The following is an 18,523-nucleotide window of genomic DNA, read 5'->3' as shown; positions in this document are numbered from 1 at the left end:
GAGCTTTCCTGTAGAAACTTCTAAATATTTCTATACTTCATTAAAAAGGGTATCTCTCTGCTAAATATCAGCTCAATGGTCACTTTTAATAGGTTATTTCCTTTTACAAGTCTCTAAATGATTTCTGAGAATTTCCTGTTAGTGCTACTTTCTGATATAGTAAAGGTCAATACTTCCAAGTTTCCATATCTATGAGATCTTAGCTAGGGTGTATTTATACATTCTTGGTTGGCTTATGAAGTGATTAGCATTGCCCTTATGCCATTCCCTTCCTGGATGCACACATGGAATTTAACTTTGCATTGCCATGCTCATTGGCTCTAGAGGAATGAATGTTAGAAGAGTTCTTAGTCTTTCCTATAGGGCATGTTACTAAGTGTGATCTTGGCAATCACTGAATAATTTGACATATTTGGAAGTAGAAGCTAATTGCACATATGAAACTAAGCCAACTCAATCATATTCATATTTTAAAAATACTTCACATATAACCTGCCACATTGAAAAGTCTGCATTTTGCATTAAAACTCTGCCTTAGAAAATCAATATTCATTTCAGCTCTATATTAGAACAAACACTAGTTATAGTATTTTAAACTATGTAGTTCATGATAAGAATATCTATCTATCTATCTGTCTATCCATCTATTTATTCATGTCTTCATTTAATAGACATTTATTGTGGAGGCACTATATCTGGTGCTAGGAATGTAGAAGTAAATATCATTTTATTCCTGCCTTAGAGAAGCTTATAGTCTGGTAGGGAGACATATGTAAAAAAATGTTTTTAAATATACAAAAATAATATTTTGAACCTAGTTTTATGGTGCATAAGGAGTGACTAACTCTACTCAGAAGAATAAGGAAAAATTTACCACAATAAAATAAATTTTAAACATATTACTCCTCGGGGCCGGCCTGGTGGCACAGTGGTTAAGTGTGCATGTTCTGCCTCAGTGGCCTGGGGTTTGCTGGTTTGGATCCCGGGTGTGGACATGGCACCCCTTGTCAAGCTATGCTGTGGTAGGCATCCCATAGAGGAAGATGGGCACGGAGGTTAGCTCAGGGCTAGTCTTCCTCAGCAAAAAGAGGAGGATTGGCAGCAGATGTTAGCTCAGGGCTGATCTTCCTCAAAAAAAAAAAAAAAAAAAAGACTCAGAGCATATAAGTACCATGCCGAAGTTCATACAGCTGGTAAGAAACAAGACAGGATTCAAACCCAGTTCTGTATGATTCCAGAGTGCTTATATTTAGCTTATATTCTAACTACCATGCGTCCTGTGGGAAATGAGAAGATATAGTAGGAAACTGAGTGGATTATGTTAGGTTATAGAAATAATAGCAATAAAAAGTCAAAGAAATCACTGAGCAGGCTCTTGCCACAATTCAAAGGAGATATGATGATGAAGAATATAGGTGAAGGAGATTGGAGATGTTTTAGAGGAGAATTAATGGGATTTGAGGACTATCTGGTTGTAGAGGGTGAGGGAAGGGATACTAGAAATAACTCCAGCATTTTTAGCTTAGTTCCTGGGTAGACACCATATCTCTGTTGGAGGGCCATCCGGATCACTTTGGCATTCACCTCTGCACACCGAAGGTGACTTCTGGGCCACCTGCAACTCTATCCGCATTGTTTTGTCTGAATGCAAGAAGGAGCATGTTTGTTTCATTTTGAGCGAAAGTTGAAAGTGCCAGAGCCTCAAGAAACAACTCTCAGTCAAGGTCAAACAGAGTTGGTAGATAGGTATCCTGGTTTAGTGGTGCCTTGTTTTGGATAGCTCTCTGGCAGAGGATACACTGGATCCGAGTTTCCCAGTGGGATTGAGCTCCAGTTATCCACAGTGCTAACTGGCTTGATAACAAGCCTTTTATTGGCTTTCTTCTCTTCCCCGCCTTACTTCTCCACTCTCCTACTGGTATGTCTTGATGTTGCCTCCCAAATAAACTACTTGTACTTGAATCTTTGTTCCAGTGTCTGTTTCTGGGGGAACCCAAATCAAGGCATGTGGCAATGTCTGAAAAGGGAGGGAAAGACAACTGAGAGGAAGGAGAACCTGAAGTAGAGGAAAGTAAGGAGATCAAGGGAAGCTAGATTTGGCTGGCATCCTGTACACAAATCGAATGCTTTGGAGTAGAGAGGTGAAATGCCTATTCCTCTGAGAGAGAGAGACGGAGGAGGAGTAAAAGGAGGCATTGTTGAGTGGAACTGTAAATAGAAAGAGATCACATTTGTGGATTTTCTTTTCTCTGTGAAAAAGAAGGAAAAATTATCTTCCAATTGTGAGAGGGTAGGAAACTAGATGGGGCTTATTGGAGAAACTGGAGTAGAGTATTCTGCTACGGAGAAAGAATAGTTGAGTGTGATGGTGGAGGCCAAAGTAATATTAGGAGGTTTAGTAAATAATATATTAATCACTTGTCTTTTTGTCTTCCTTTCAGTGAGATTGCCTTTATATTCTAACTTTTCTGCTTAATTTTTAACTGTGACTCTCATACTCTTTAATTTCTGGGATGTCTTCCTAACAATTAAGTAAAATTTAATTTAATTTCTCAGTACTAAATTAAACATTTCTAATATAAATTATCTCGTTCTAATGGAGTTTGTTGGCTTTCTTCTTAATATGATATGAATTTATTAAATTATTTTAAATTTTTATGAAAGTATGTTTAGTAAATAATTTTAAAAGTCAAGTAATATTAAAAAGCTTATAAATAAATATATCCACACTTCCCAGGGGCAACCAGTTACAAATGTTTTAGTTATTACTTCAGGATTTTACCCACATGTTTCTAAAGCATTTGAGTGTCTTTCTACCTATAGATTCCTTAGCTACAGACATCTATGTTGTTTATATTGTAAATAAGGATTTTTAGCAAACTTACATGCCTTCTCTCCTTACCTGCCAGTATAACTATGTACTGATTTTTTGGGTAAGTTTGTATTAATTCTTTTCAATTTTAGAACTCTGAACTCAATTTTTAAACTCTGGAATCAATTAGCATTGGTTACTGTTGAGCTATAATTCGATACTGTATTTACATTTCCTATTTCTTTTACAACTTTTTATTTTTTCTGAATTTAATAATTGCTTCATTATTTTATGTATAAAAATTTTAATACTTGATTAAATTCTCGAATAACTCATAAAACATCCTTAAATACAAATTTTTACATGGGCAAACCTGGACCTGGATCTATCCCAACTGGTGTCCTGGTGACTTACTCTAATATGGCCCAGTTGTCATCCTGGGACACTGGATGGCTTTTGTTGATAGCTCCTCTTCCTTTCTCCTGTGGTAAATTCTCTGCTTTGTGGATTCGACTTCTGCCTCTTTCTTGGTTTTTGCCCTCGTTTGGGATGTACATTCCCCAGAAGCTCTCTGAAAATGCATGAATGTTAAGTGGTTTGTTTTGGGGTTATGCATAAATTAAAATATCTTAATTTCAGCCTCATACTTGATTGATTATCTGTGCAGAAAATTCTTTATTGGTATCATTTTGATTCAACATTTAAAAGGTATTACTTTATTATCTTCCATCTTACATTTACTACCGAGAAATTCAATATCACTTTGTTGTGTTTTGTGTATGACCAATTGCTTCTCTTTATCACTGGTATTTTAGTATTTTGATGCTATGTCTTGCTGTGGAGTTTTTTTCTCAATAGCTCTTTGTTTTTCTCTGACATGCCTTTTTGCATGGTGTCCTGTTCTTGTTTCATAGATGCAACATGCAGTATCTACTCTGGCTTCTTATATGTATTATTTAAAGTTTTATAGCCAGTTTCTGCATGCTGAATTGTTTTATTTTTCACTAACTTACTTTTTTTTCTGAAGTGTGGTAGGATTTTCTTTCATATAGTCTCTACTTTCATGTTAAAAGCTTTTCTCAATGTCTTGTATAACTCCGTTGATATTTCAGAGTAATATAACAAATTCTGTGTGTGTTGGGATAGAGTTGGGGCAATGGCTTGCTGACTGCCCTACTTAACAGTTTAAAATCTGACTGGATGGCCACTGTCTGTTTGGGGAATGCACAAATGTCAGAATTTTAGGTCTTTTCTCTGAGATGATTTCTTTTTTCCTGGCAGATCCACTTGTCTTCTGTGTAGGGAAGTATTTTGGAGTTCTATCATTCAAGAGAACTAGATGTTCCATGACTTAGTGTGTAGAATTTCCCTTAATTCTCTTGTTTTTTGTACAGTACCTCACCATCAGCCACCTCTGTACCTGGAGTCCCAATGTTCAGAGTCTTTGGTTCAATTTCAACAAGCATAATATACCCTTGACTTACAAAGTAGTTTCAGAATGAACAGTTCTTCCAGTGCATAAGCTGGTTGGTGAGGACCTGGAGGGGTTAATTGGTGATACAGACATCAATACTATTCTTTTTTTTTTTTTTTTTTTTTTTTTTTAAAGATTTTATTTTTTCCATTTTCTCCCCAAAGCCCCCCGGTACATAGTTGTGTATTCTTCGTTGTGGGTTCTTCTAGTTGTGGCATGTGGGACGCTGCCTCAGCGTGGTCTGATGAGCAGTGCCATGTCCGCGCCCAGGATTCGAACTAACGAAACACTGGGCCGCCGGCAGCGAAGCGCGCGAACTTAACCACTCGGCCACGGGGCCAGCCCCGACATCAATACTATTCTTATTTTCAGTTATCTGTCTTACCCTTTCCTCTGTTGGTGATGCTACTAGCTCTTGAGTAACTTTTAGGGCCAAAGTAATGTCCATCTTCTCAGTAGCCACAAGATTTCAAACACTAAGCTTAAGTAATTATTTCTCTCTTCTGTGAATTTTTCATCTTTTCTTCTCTTTTCAAAATTATATATGATTTAGATAAATTTTCTACTTTACATTTCATATTTTTCCTGATATTTCAGGTGATTTCAAGAGAATTAAATAAGGAAAATATCTCTACAATGTCATCTTCTTAATAATTTTATCCACTAGTTGTCAATACCAAGCAGAAACATACAAACATCAACATAGATAACTATATTATACCATCCTCAAATAGGGTAGATCTTATAGACTGAGAATTTCGGCATTAGTAAGGAAAGAAATTCAAGTTTCACTTTCAAAGAGATATACTTTGATGTGGGAATCATTCTATGGTGTTGGTAAAGGAATGAAGAAAATTTTGTGGCATATTTAATAATGTTTACAGAGACTGGCAAGAAAAAAGTTATAGTCTTTTAGGTGTGAATTCCTCTGTCTACTGGCCATTTCTCTTTGTTCAATTAAGTACTTAAAATTACTTGAATGTTCTTATCAGGTGTACTAGGAGCACTAGCATAGAGAAGATGACATCCAGCATTTTCATTAACGCCCATTATTTACCAAGTCACAGAGTTCACAGTTTTATTAATATCTGTCGAAATGAAATTTGCGTATGAAGCTGTTTTTCACTTGAATTCAAAGATTGCTTGTTCTATATACTAATCTAAACTAAAAGTTAGAAAAAGAATGTTTTCTTTTTCAAGGTCTATTGTTTCCTTTTTTAAAGGAAAAACTATGAAACAACTGCCATAAATAAAGATAACATTATATTTCAAATATACATATTAAGATTTGGTCTTTGGTTAAATCAATTAAGAAAAGCAAGATACTGAATATCAAAAATTATCTGATATGCTTGTACAATGCATATATTTTGGCATGTAAAGTTAGAAAAAGCTTTTTTACAAGATTATTGCATACTACAATAAAGTAATTACACGTATTTACACTAATTATGCACTTACATGCAATTATGTTAATTATGTAAATACATGACATTTGATGAAATATTACTTTGAAATTCACTCAATAAAAGCAGAATGAACTAGACGGTAGAATCATGTGCCAAAAATGAAAGAAGGAAAATGAAAGGTCTTAAATGATCTCTACACTCTACTTTTGCTCTAAAATTCTCTAATTCTAAAATTTAGCAATACAGCAGAGAGCCATCAGCAATAGATTTGAAGTTGAGGTACTTATTTTTTGTTTAGGAAGATTTTCTTTTTTTCCCTCACAGCTTCTAGATGGAGATTCCATGAGGTCAATGATCATGATTGATTATTCTAAACAAACTTAACTGTAAATATAAGTAAGAGTATAGACCAGTTCTTAGTCTAAACCAGTAGCAATGACTAGACTGTTCAAGTTCAACATCTGAAAAGACAGGAAGGATATCCTCTCATATGTCAGTCTTTCTCTAGTAACTGGTCCACTCATCTACTCTATCTCCATCTCTAAGGGAGGGAAGAACAGGATATAAGCAATTCTGCTTGGGTTTTGGGTGGCTAACATCACCCAAGATAACTTATGTGTTATCCAAGCTTCTGAATAATATTCCCACCATCCGTTTTCAAAATTTGGAGATTAAAACAACGATGAGGGTGAGGACAAGGCTCTGATTCTATTGTGGTTAGCTCAGGATATTCAGAACTTCTCTCTGTTCCCAGAGTTTCTATTCTCTGAGAACACTGACAATGAAGAAGCTTCATCAGAAACCAAGTTCCGACTGGTGGTCATTCAGGGTCTGGACAAACATCTAGGCTCATCATGCTATAGTCTGATTTCATTTATCTGACAAATCATTAATAAGCATTTACTCTGTGAAAAGTAGAAGCTCTGCCCTCAAAAAGCTTCCAGGACAATATTGACCAAAGAGAAAAAAGTCAACAGCTACAATTATAAGAATAACTCACTCAGATCAAGACCCATAAGGGTGGTAAAATCAAATCGCTAAAAATCACAGTTTCTAAACTTTTTTCTGCCTAAATCATCAAAACAATGCAACACATTACCATTTGTAAAAGTTTATCTGTGTTTCAGTCTGATACGTAATCTCCTGCAAGGGAGCGGGGTTCCCACTACTCAAATCTAGTTCAATGAACAGATTTATTATGATTATTGTTAGTTATTGTTGTTATCATTATTATTATTAGGATACAAATTTTTTTACTGGGGAAGTAGTTCCAAAACTGGGAAAATTGTGGTGCTTTGGACTAATAGTGTCAAAGCCAGAACATTTATGTTATAGACAAAGGCAAATGTGGGAGAGGACAGGCTGGTTGTGAAATGATAGTTTTGTGAGAACCCCTTGATTACTGCATAAACTATGTGAATACCTAATTATGGGAATTTGAATTTGTTGACCTCCTTTTAAAACTTATTTATTTAGTACCCAAAATTGAACCAAAAATGAGGCCTTGGGTCTTTGTCTCCCTAAGAGAAGTCTGAGGGGTTACATATACTTTCTATTTTTCACTTTAAGCTTTAAGGAAGGATATGGAAACTGATTTACAACTGAACATAAGCAAGTGTTAAAAATAGCAGCATCAACGTGTGTTTAATCAGTATGTTTAAGAACTATTCTAATATCTTTTCATCAGATATTTGGAACAGCAGTTTGATAATCAAAATGCTAATCTGCAGAGACCATTTGTAATCTGGTTGTGCTTGTAATAAATAAATCTTGAAGGCTAATATGTATTCCTTACGTTGCTGTTATTTGGATAGGAAGAAAAGAGCCTCTAAATTCTCTTATAAAACTAAAGAACCCATCTCCTCCTTGTTTGTATTCCTTTCTCATAAATCCTACCAAACAGATGTGTACACTTGTTGTCAGCTGTATTTGTCACTGTACAAGCTGTCTCTTGCCAGCTTGTCAGCATGTCGTTAAGCATGATTCACTGTGTGCTGTCGGTCCTGTAGTTTCTTTACAAAGAAGCAAATCTGACTTCCGGGCCTGAATAAAGAAGTCATCAGGGTAGTAATCAGTGATGTACAGAACTTATCTGGTCCAATGGAGCTTGACGCCTTCTAGATCACCCTTTGGTGAGTCAGTGCTCCAAGCTTGAACAGTATCAAATAAAAAGAAAAGAAATAGGCATTGAAGTATTTCTCAGATTAAAAAAAAGTAAAATAAATGCATTGATATTCAGGGTACTCTTTGATAAAACAGTTAGACTTTTTAAATGTCCTTTATTATAGTGGAATTGAATCTCCTAGGGCTCTCAGAATGCTGAACTATTGCCCAATTACCACATCGTAAAACTGTTCATAGAAGATGATACATAGGACTGGAATAAATTGAGATTTCAAACTTTGTGTCACTTCGTAAATCTAGCTCAAGCTGAAGTCATCAACATAATCTAGTTCACCTAATGAGCATGATTTATACCAGAGCAAAATCATGTTGGCTCCAGAGGTGGTGACAAAGGATGGGGTAGAAAGACACTGGGTGGGTGGGGGGGGGGGGGGAACGAAGATATAAAGCACACTTAAATCTCATTAATGCAGATATGATCTCCTTATGGACTTTTAAGCAGAGTAACCATTTGGTTAGAAATTTTTAATTATTCACTCGAGGTTTTTTTTTCCTATTCTCTATAGCATCTAAAACATTGTGCTAATAAAGTATTTTTAAAATAAAGGGCAATGTGACAAAAGATCATCCCTTCTTCCTGTGATTTTAGCCAAAAGTGAAGCATCAGTGATCAATCATAAGAAGCTGACATTAGTTTTCTTGCCTGGAAAAGTCCTTGCTAATTTAGAAGAAATAATTAGTCTGAAAATGAATAAAGAAAACTAAGTCATGATGCAGAACTATCACTTTCAAGAATACTCCTTTTATGTATATCATATATGTATATGTATACACACATGCCACATTTATTGATAAGCCTTACATTAATTCACAGATAATTATTTTTCACTTAATCTGCGCCAGACACTAGTCTAGGTGTTGAAGATACAGTAAAAAGCAATATAGACATGGTTTCTTCCCTCAAGAAACTTACGTACAAATAAGGGAAACATTACATAATATTTATTTGGCATAATTTATTCATTTTATATATTTTTGCCTTGTAATTGTATATAATATGGCTGTGTATCAGGTTATTTATAGTTTAAATATGCTTATTATATTGAAGACCTGGAGTGGTCGTCTGCCCTGTAGCAGTTCAGACGTGTCATAGTACATACATTTCGCGTACTATGAATGTCCAACAGAACACAGTGGTTTACATGGAATGGGTTTATAAAATAAGAGCAATGCCCTTTCGGATTTCAAGTTGCCCTTCTTTCTATCAGGGTCTGATTGAGCCAGTATTACATCCATATTTTGAAAGCAGGGAAACCAACTCTAAAAATAACTACAGATTTTATTTTTATTTTATGAATGTGTCTATGATGATGGCAGAAAGTCATTTCTGAATCTGGCAAAGACTATATGAAAGATTAAACTTTTATGACAACCAGCTCTTTTACTGAACTTTCCCTGACATGTGCTCCCAGACTCCAAACTGATATCTTCCAGTATTTTCTGAGCTGTTCTCTTGTTTTCTCTGATACACTACTTGTGTCATCATAATGAGTGGAGTCATAGGCTCCAAAGCTTCGTCTAGTTCACCTAGTCCAACCAAGGCCTGGTTCTCATGAACACAACAATGAGTGATGTTGAGGCTTAACTACAAATGCCTCCATTGATGAGCCATCCCCATATCTCATAGGAGCCCTTTTACACCTCTGGACAGGACTGATGGCTAAAACTTTCTTTTTTATATCCAGCTGAAATTTGTCTTCTTGTAGCTTCATTTCTCCCAGATCTATCCACTGAAGCCTCTCAAAATAGTTATAAACCATTTTCTTCTGATGAATGCCATTTAGAAAGCCATATGTTTTTCTTCTTCATAGCACTTATAATTTTGTTGTTAGTGTCATCGAGTCAATTCCTACTCTTAGCAACCCTGTGCACAGCAGAGCAGAACCCTGCCTCGTCTTTTCGTGCCATCCTTTCACCTTTCACCTATCTATCAGACAATGCTCTGCTGCTATTCATACGGTTTCATGGCCAATTTTTTCAGAAGTGAGTGGCCAGGTCCTTCTTCCTAGTCTGTCTTAGTCTAGAAGCTCCGCTGAAACCTGTCCACCATGGGTGACCCTGCTGGTATTTGAAATACCGGTGCACAGGTTTCATTATCACAGCAACACGCAGCTGCCACAGTATGACAGCTGACAGATGGGTGCAGCGGTGTGGTTCTCTGACCAGGAGGTCAATCTGGGCTGTGGCAGAGAAATCACCAAATCTTAATCATTAGACCACTGGGGTTGGCTTTATCACAACTATTGTCATAATTAGAAACTAACTAATTATATATGAAGTTATTGACTTAATGTCCCTATTCTTCAGTTTCCTGTCTTTTTCACCATTTTATCAGCATTAGCATGGTGCCTGATACCTAAAGAGCTCTTGATAAGTATTTGTTGAATGAATGTGTATGAATGACTTAATATTTTACAGTATCTTGTCCTGTGTCTTAGGGAGGGCAACCCAGAAGCAGTGTCTGTAGTGAAGATGTTTTTGCAAGTGCTTTATTAAGGGAGTGATCCGTGGAAAAATGCTAAGAGTGAGGGACGTTTGACAATGGTGGTAGGAAGCTAATTAAGGGTGAGATCTCAGGCACAGTCTTGATACTGCAGGACGTCTCTATAATGTTATACTAAGAGTTGTGGATCCTGAAGCAAGACAGCTGAGCTTTTATGACCTTGCATGTGTTAGTAATTAGTTAAGGGCCAACACACCTGGGGGAAAGTAGACTCCCAGGCACTTCCAGCCCTCTGTGCCTAAAGAGCAAAGGGCAACTTGGTTCTAACAACATGAGGCCCACCTGCCAAAGGAAAGCCATAGGTGTTGGGTGTGAAAAGCCAAAGCACACAGAAGATGAGAGTCAGGAGTGCAGGGAAAAAGATAAAAAATGATCCTAGGGGTCTAGGTAGAGTTTCGATATTATTGCAATCTGCTCTTGAATATATTTAGTAAGCTCCACATCATTCTAGTGCCCTTGACCATTTCACATCATATATTCAATTCACCTCCTACACACCTTCCTCTGAAGGAGCTTCCGTTTGCTTGAGTTTAATCTTGATCAAAAAGGAAAACAAAAGTTAACGTGAATTCTGCGTGATCTGATCAAATTCAAAGTAAAAGCCTGTTACCCTGGATCTCAATACTTTCTTAGTTAAAATTCAACTATATATGAAAATTCAAACCAGTTTCTTTCCTGAAGGGAAAATGAGACCGACAGAGTATTCTGGGATAAAAACTCAAGACTGGTGCTCAAAGCAAAGTGGAGCAGAAACTAAGGACGTGGAAATGCACTGGGAGAAACTTTGTAACAAAAATCCTGGGCTGTTGAGGACAAAAAAAGAAAAAGTGGAAAATAAAGAAATGATCTGACAAGCCATTTCAGCTCCCATGATTATAAGGGTCACATAAATGGAATTTCAATCTACTGATCCTGAGACTGCCTGTGGTACATTTGAAAATAAATCCAGAAATTGAAAACAACAACCCAAAACTTTACAGTTCTCACTAATTTGGTGCTTTGAAAAAAAAAGTTTAAAATGCCTGGCAGTTCCAAATAAAGTGCTTTTCTTTCTAATATGGTACTTCAGACGATATAGACTGGGCTTCGATTCTACTGAAACTTTCTCAAGTCCTTCTCTATCATTCTTCAGACTGTGAAGCCAGATTCTTCAAGGGACTAAAGAAGGCCAAGTGATAAGGGAAACGTTGCAGGGGATTTTGAAGTGAGGATAGATGTAAGGATTTAGAGCTGCTTCTTATTCCCAACATCAGATCTGCCTTTCTTGATGTATTTCTGGATTTTGGTTGAGGGGTCTAACTGGGACTTGAAAAAAGATAGAAAGACAGATGTGAAAAAATAATGAAAGTAGCTCTCTAAACTTTTTATTCTCCCCTGAGGAGAAAAAATTATTTCAGGATTATTCAGTATTGAGAACAGAAGATTCAGAAGAATGGCTTTTATTTTGCATTTTCCTTTTCCCAGATATTGTGATGGAGACATATTCTGAACTAAGAAAACAAAAGCCTACTGAAGATTAATGGAAAATTTACCCCAGATATGTAAATATGCATATTTAGTGAACCTCCTTTAAGTAACAATGCATTTTCATGGCTACATTCAATTTTCTCAAAAACAAAACAAAACAAAACAAGAATTTTCCACTAGGAACAATTGTTTGTTAATTGTCAATTAAAAATAATACCAAGAAGCTGTTTTTATGTGAATTGTATCTTGTAAAAATGTATGTGTGTGTATATATATAATCTTATATATATACACATGATTTTTATCTCTTTTTTAAACAGTTTGTATTAAATCCTATATCCTGACATAGTTGTAAGCATTTTATATTTATTAATTCATTATATGTTCATATAAAATATTTATAAAGGAGTCAAGCAACTGGTCCAAGGTCACACATCTAGTAAGTGTTGAAGTTGGAATATGAACCTGAGAAGTCTGGTTTCTGAGTCATTTCTCTTAATTATCACGCTGTACTACTCTCTATATTTTAAAATGTCCCCAATATATACATCACATTATCAGTCATATCAAACCAGCAATGGAGAGTAATTACTTCCTCTTTGCTTGACTTTTCTTTTGCTCAAATTTGCAACTAATATTTTAAATTTAGTTCTCAAGACTCAAAAATAAGTTGCAAATGAAAACTGTGTGGAAATATTGCAGAAACCAATTTTTGAAGGTAAAAAAGTCCCTCCCAAGGGCCAACCCAGTGGTACAGAGGTTAAGTGCTCATGCTCCACTTTGGCAGCCCAGGGTTGCCGGTTCAGATTCTGGGTGCAGACCTACCCACCACTTGTCAAGCCATGCTGTGCTAGGTGTCCCACATAAAATAGAGGAAGATGGGCACAGATGTTAGCTCAGGGCCAGTCTTCCTCAGCAAAAAGAGGAGGATTGGCAGCTTATGTTAGCTCAGGGCTAATCTGCCTCAAACAAAAAATAGCCCTCCTGATGATTTACCTTAAAGTTCTCTTTTTATAGATCTGGAAGATGGAAGTCTAGGGAGATTAAATGGCAGTTTATTATTAACAAGACAGGCTCTAAGAACTGAGTCTCTTGGCTTCCAGGTGGCTGCTCTGTTTTACTCCTCAAAAACACAGCAAATCACAAACAGTAATAAAAATAAAAATAAACAATTCAAATTGTAATCTAATCTCTGAGTTTCCTTTTTAAATTACCATCTGTCTTCTTGAGTACGACTATCTGCTTTGGACAGTGCATTCTTCATCATTTTCAAGTCAGAAAATGAATCAGCAATCCTAGTCTTTCACATATTTACTTACTTTTAACGAGCATTTGTGGTGCTCTCTAAATAAGATTTAGTATATGGTATGTGCATCCACTTCCAGCTATCTGAATGCTCAACAGTCTCCCTGAGAACAGATAGAAAAGCTGGGGAAAGCTTTTAAAAGATTAAGGACATCAAAGTGCTGCTCAAGTAATGAGGACTAGAGACTTTTCCAGAGCAGAAGGTTACTGCTGGGGGTCATTGGGTGAGGGAACTAGAAAACGTTGGGTTCATGGGGCTGGAGTGACAAAATTGGTAACTCAAGGGGCTCAAACAAATGGCAGTGTTTTGTCCATTTGCCAGATTTTGAAGATACATGAGACAGGAAGTTAGGAAGCTTAGCAGTAAATCCTTGCAAAGCAGAGTAGAGGAAAGAGTGCTAGGGGAAGGTAAAGTCTCCCTAATGAAAAGAACCCCACCCAATGGGAGAAAATATTTGCTGTACATATAGATGACAAAGTACCTTTGCCGAACTATATATTAAACTCCTACCAATCACTAAGTAAAAGACAGACAACGCAAAAGTGAAAGACTCACAAAAAGAGAATATCCAAAAGCAAATAATAAATTATAATCACCATTCAATGCTACAATACTTCACCAAACTGACCAAAATTTAAGAAAATATTGAGAATCAGCAAGAATATGAAGCCACTAATACTGTCATCTGTTGCTGTGAGGAGTATAAATTAGTACATCTAAATGGAACAACTTTGGCATTGTCTTCTAAATCTCTTTCAATGGCTGTGTTTATTTTGTAAAAATTCATTAACCTATACAGTTACATTTTGTGCCATTCTCAGTCTGTGTTAGATTTCAATGAAAATTTCAGTAAATATAAAGTAAGAGTATGAAGAAAGAAGGATAAAAATATAGAACTGTAAGCCTGTTATTATATATTATCTATTCATAAAGTCATTTCTATATACAATAATGAATTACCTGACAACATATTTCCTGGGATCCTTGACCATATTTAGAGTACAAATGTAAGTATAGTCTATTGGATTAATACTATTTAACCTAAATTAGTCATTATTGTTGATAAAATGTCACTATTACATATATTGATTTTGATTCAAAAGACCTGTCTTATCATTTCTCACTGATTAAAGACAATTTTAACCAAGACTACAGATATATCTTGAAAAATCAGCTTAGCCAACCACAGTAAACCTTTGGCATATGTGGCTTCAACAGCCATAGTTACAATCACTAGGCATATTCCCTGAAGGTTGGTAACACATATTGATTTGCAATTTTGTTGAGGCACAAATTTGAACCTTCTTGGCCTGGTGTGCTAGTCACTCAGCCAGGGAGTGTGCCTTTCATGTGTTTGTTACTTCCTTAATGTTCTCCAACTTTCATAGCACAGGCTGGCTTTTCAAGTATTCAAACACCCCCCAAAACTGGTAAATTGTTTATAAATCCACAGTTTGTAATGAGATACTTAGTGAATTAGTTGATTAATGCCTATCTTCCCCATAAAATTCCATAAAGACAAGCATAATGTGTTTTATTTTTATTGGCTGTTTTAGCCTTAATATCTAGCAGAATATCTGTTTTATTGACTGATGAATAGATTAATTATATAGTAAAGAACAATTCTCAAATTTGGGGGCTTCTCAAAGATTTCAGTATATATTTATTTTAAAAAAAATCAGTGTTAGATATCCAAAAATATCTACTGCTGGTTTGGTAGCATGACAGTGGTAAAGGGTAATAGGCAATAGTATCTTTCCTTCCTTTGGCTAAGAATCTAGATCGTTTCTGAAGAGTTGGGAAAGGGATCTGGACTAAATTAGAATTCACCTAATCATTCAATATATATAATGTTCCAATAATTAATTCTTTTGTTCTGCAATTTTAAAAGAAAAACCTTAGTATATTATGTATAACTCTTAAGTTTTTAGTAAGCTCACAATTAATACAGAATTAGTTATTATATAATGTCTTTATCTCATCTACATACATCCCTGTGACCTTCACTAATGGTCTTGGGTAACCTGGAACCAACTGGGTGAGACCTCCAGGATAACTTGTCTGGTTGTTTGACATACCCAGAACTGCCTTTATATTGCAAGTCTTGCTGAATGTCTCATTTTCAAAGTAATTCTTCTCCAAGTATGGTCCCTGACTAGCAGCATTAGCATCACCTAGGAAATTCTTAGAAATAGGAATAAAGTTCCTGGAGCCACCCCCTGGCTGACTGGTCAAGTTCACGTGCTCCGCTTTGGCGGCCCTGGGTTTCGCTGGTTCAGATACTCGGTGTGGACATGGTCCTGCTCATCAGGCAGTGCTGAGGCAGCATCCCACACAGCACAACCAGAGGCACTCACAGCTAGAATATACAGCTATGTACTGGGGGGCTTTGGGAAGAAAAAAAAAAAGGACTGGCAACAGATGTTAGCTTAGCTGCCCATCTTAAAAAAAAAGAGAAAGAAAATTCATGGGCCCCTCTCCCAGGAACTCTGGGAATCTGACCCAGCCCTCTGTTTTAACAAGACCTCTAGATGAGAGAACTACTGCCCTAAAGAAACTTGGTTCTGTGAATTCCTGCTCAGATGATGACTTTATGTTTGATTTTACTAGATGCTGTAAAGATGAAAAGACTGTTAGCGGTAGCCATTCCATATGGATAGTGTAATTTTCTTTTGGGAGTTTCTATTGCCCCACAAGGGGCTTTACTGAATCTCTGTCTAAAATAACCCCTCAGAAGCTAGTGCAGTGGATCACACCTGCAGCTATAATCATGTACATTAAAAATCCCTATAACCAGGCTACCCGCTATGCCATTCAGAATCTCAGGGGCTTGGAGCGGAGTGGGAAGGGGGAGGGGGAGGTGTGGTAATGTTAAAGCTCTCTAGGTAGTTTCAATATGTGATTAAGTTTGAGGACCAGGTAATGGGGCAGTGGTTCTCAAAGTGTGGTCCCTGGACCAGTAGCATCAATATTATCTAAGAGAATGTTAGAAATGCTAATCATCAAATCACACCAAAAGCAAGTTCTTCTTCCCTACTGAAGACCCACTGAATCAAAAACTCTGGCAGTACTCCCCATCACTCACTCCCCTGCGGTGTTTTAACAAGTCCTCCAAGTGATTCTGAGGTACTCTAAAGTTTGAGAATCACTCAATTACAGTATCTCATACCTTATGCTCAATACAGAATAAAATGAGAAATGGTGAAGGTATAATCAAAGTATTTGAGCTTTGCAAGGTAAACCCCAAAGTATTTTCAGGGTGAATCAAGGTCTCTAGATATGAAGTCTTTACCATTGTCACCATCAGTAATTTACCATCATTACATTGCCTTCACTTCTCATCAAATGCTTCTTGACTCAAAAGCCTCCCTAGAGGTGAACTCTTAGGGAAAGTTCCTTACAGAGGAGCTCCACTGGAAAGTGCTGATCTGAAGGCTCTCTACTACAGAAAAACTGGTTGCTGAAAGAAAACATGCTGCTATTTATAGCTATGTGTATATTCATTAACCTTTGGAAACTCATTTCAATTGCAGCATCTGGCATCAATGAGCTCTTACAAGATTAGTCACCTTGCTGCTGAGCTGCTGAGCTTCTCAGGAGGGTCCTGGGACATATATGAAAGTGTTCACATAATGAACCTCTAGTGCCTTTCTTTCTGCTCACTGGAATTGTGGAGGGCATACACTGAGGGGTGTGTTAGGTTAAATAAGTTCCAACCCTCTAGCAACCAGAAAGCTGTCACAACTCAGAGATAAAATTTAATAATAACTACTTATTAGAAAACTCAAATCTCATTACAATAAGTCATTTTAAAACTAAAATTCCTGTATAAAAATACTTTTCAACCTAAAGTTCATAGTTTGGCTGTGATTTTATCCTCTTTATTAGCACATTGACTTAAGAAACAGATATGTATCAAGCACCTACTGTGTGAAGGAATTCTGTGACACGAGAAAGGAGAGTCAGACCAAGGACTTTTCTGCTAGGATGTTGTAATCTGCAAGATTTTATATATGTATATACACACATACACACCAAATATGTGAATACACATACATATATATTATATACACATATGTACAAATACACGTATATGTGTATATATATAAATCTCCTAAACTATAACATGCATATGTATGTTATACATATTATGTATATGCACATATACATATAAGTTGCAAGTTTCATATTTATATATGCAATTTAAATGAAGTCTTTCAGGATGGAAAGATACTTCCATCTGGCAAATTTAAAGAAAACTTCTTCTTGACTCAGGAGGCATTTGCTCTGGGTTTCAAGTCAAGTGATAATGTGGGGAAAGAGGAAATAGAGAGGAAATGAGACACAGAGAGTGAAAACAACATGGAGTACATTACAAAATAGTAAAAAAACAAAAATGGTTTGGCAAAGTATTTGGGGCCAATATCATTGAAGGACTTAATGACCAGGTCAAAGACTACTTCATTCTCTATGCAGAGAAAAGACGTTAAATTTTTTCCAGCAGGAAATTAATATGATCAGAAGTATTTTCCAGGAATGTTATTGTAAAAGAATCTCATAATTAAAATAGTTAAATTTTCTAATCAGAATGAAGAGAGAAATGGATTCATAGAAATCAGTTAAAGAAATTGAAAGGTAAAAAAAGACTTGAACTTGAGTAACAGTGGTTCAAACGGTGAGAATGAGTGTTAGTGATCTTAACAAGATAGAGTGGCTAAAAATGGGAAACCTGGGTATTGATATGCGGCAGGAGAGATGGGAGAGTCCCAGGCAGTCTGAATGCTAAGTGAAACAGTAAAAGAAGCAGTGAAGTCCGTTTGAGAAGGCAGCCTGGGAGCAACAATTGAACAATGACTTTGAAGTGCTGATGGGATAACAGATCAAAAGTGGAAGGCTGAAATTCAGCATGGATTAGGTTTGTGATATCTGTTTAGAATTTATTTACGAAATGGAAATTATGGAGTCCATGGTTTGCCAGAGTGCTGAAGACAGGTTTAAAAAGCTTCTATTTTTAAGAGACTGAAAGAATAGGAGGCAGCAAATAAGATGAATAACAGCTGATCAGAAAGGGAGAGAAGAAAATAGGAGACTCCAGGGTCAATGGGACAAAGTAAGAGATGGATTCTACTACCAAGGAAATAGTAAATAGGAAAAAAATGATGAAGATGTGATCAGGAGGAGTTAGAATAAAAGATCGTTGGATTTCTGAAGTCATTGGCAGATTTCAAAATTTTTTATATAGAGTAGTAAAGCCAGAAACGGAATGACTGAAAGTTAAGCTATTTGTAGGTAAAAAGTGGCAGTATAGAATATACTTCTAAGAAGCTTGGTGGGGGAAAGATGAAAAAGAAAGATGAGAAATGATGAT

Source organism: Equus caballus, chromosome 23, assembly GCF_041296265.1.
Source record: "Equus caballus isolate H_3958 breed thoroughbred chromosome 23, TB-T2T, whole genome shotgun sequence".
Classification (NCBI taxonomy): domain Eukaryota; kingdom Metazoa; phylum Chordata; class Mammalia; order Perissodactyla; family Equidae; genus Equus; species Equus caballus.
This window is presented reverse-complemented; position numbering follows the sequence as displayed.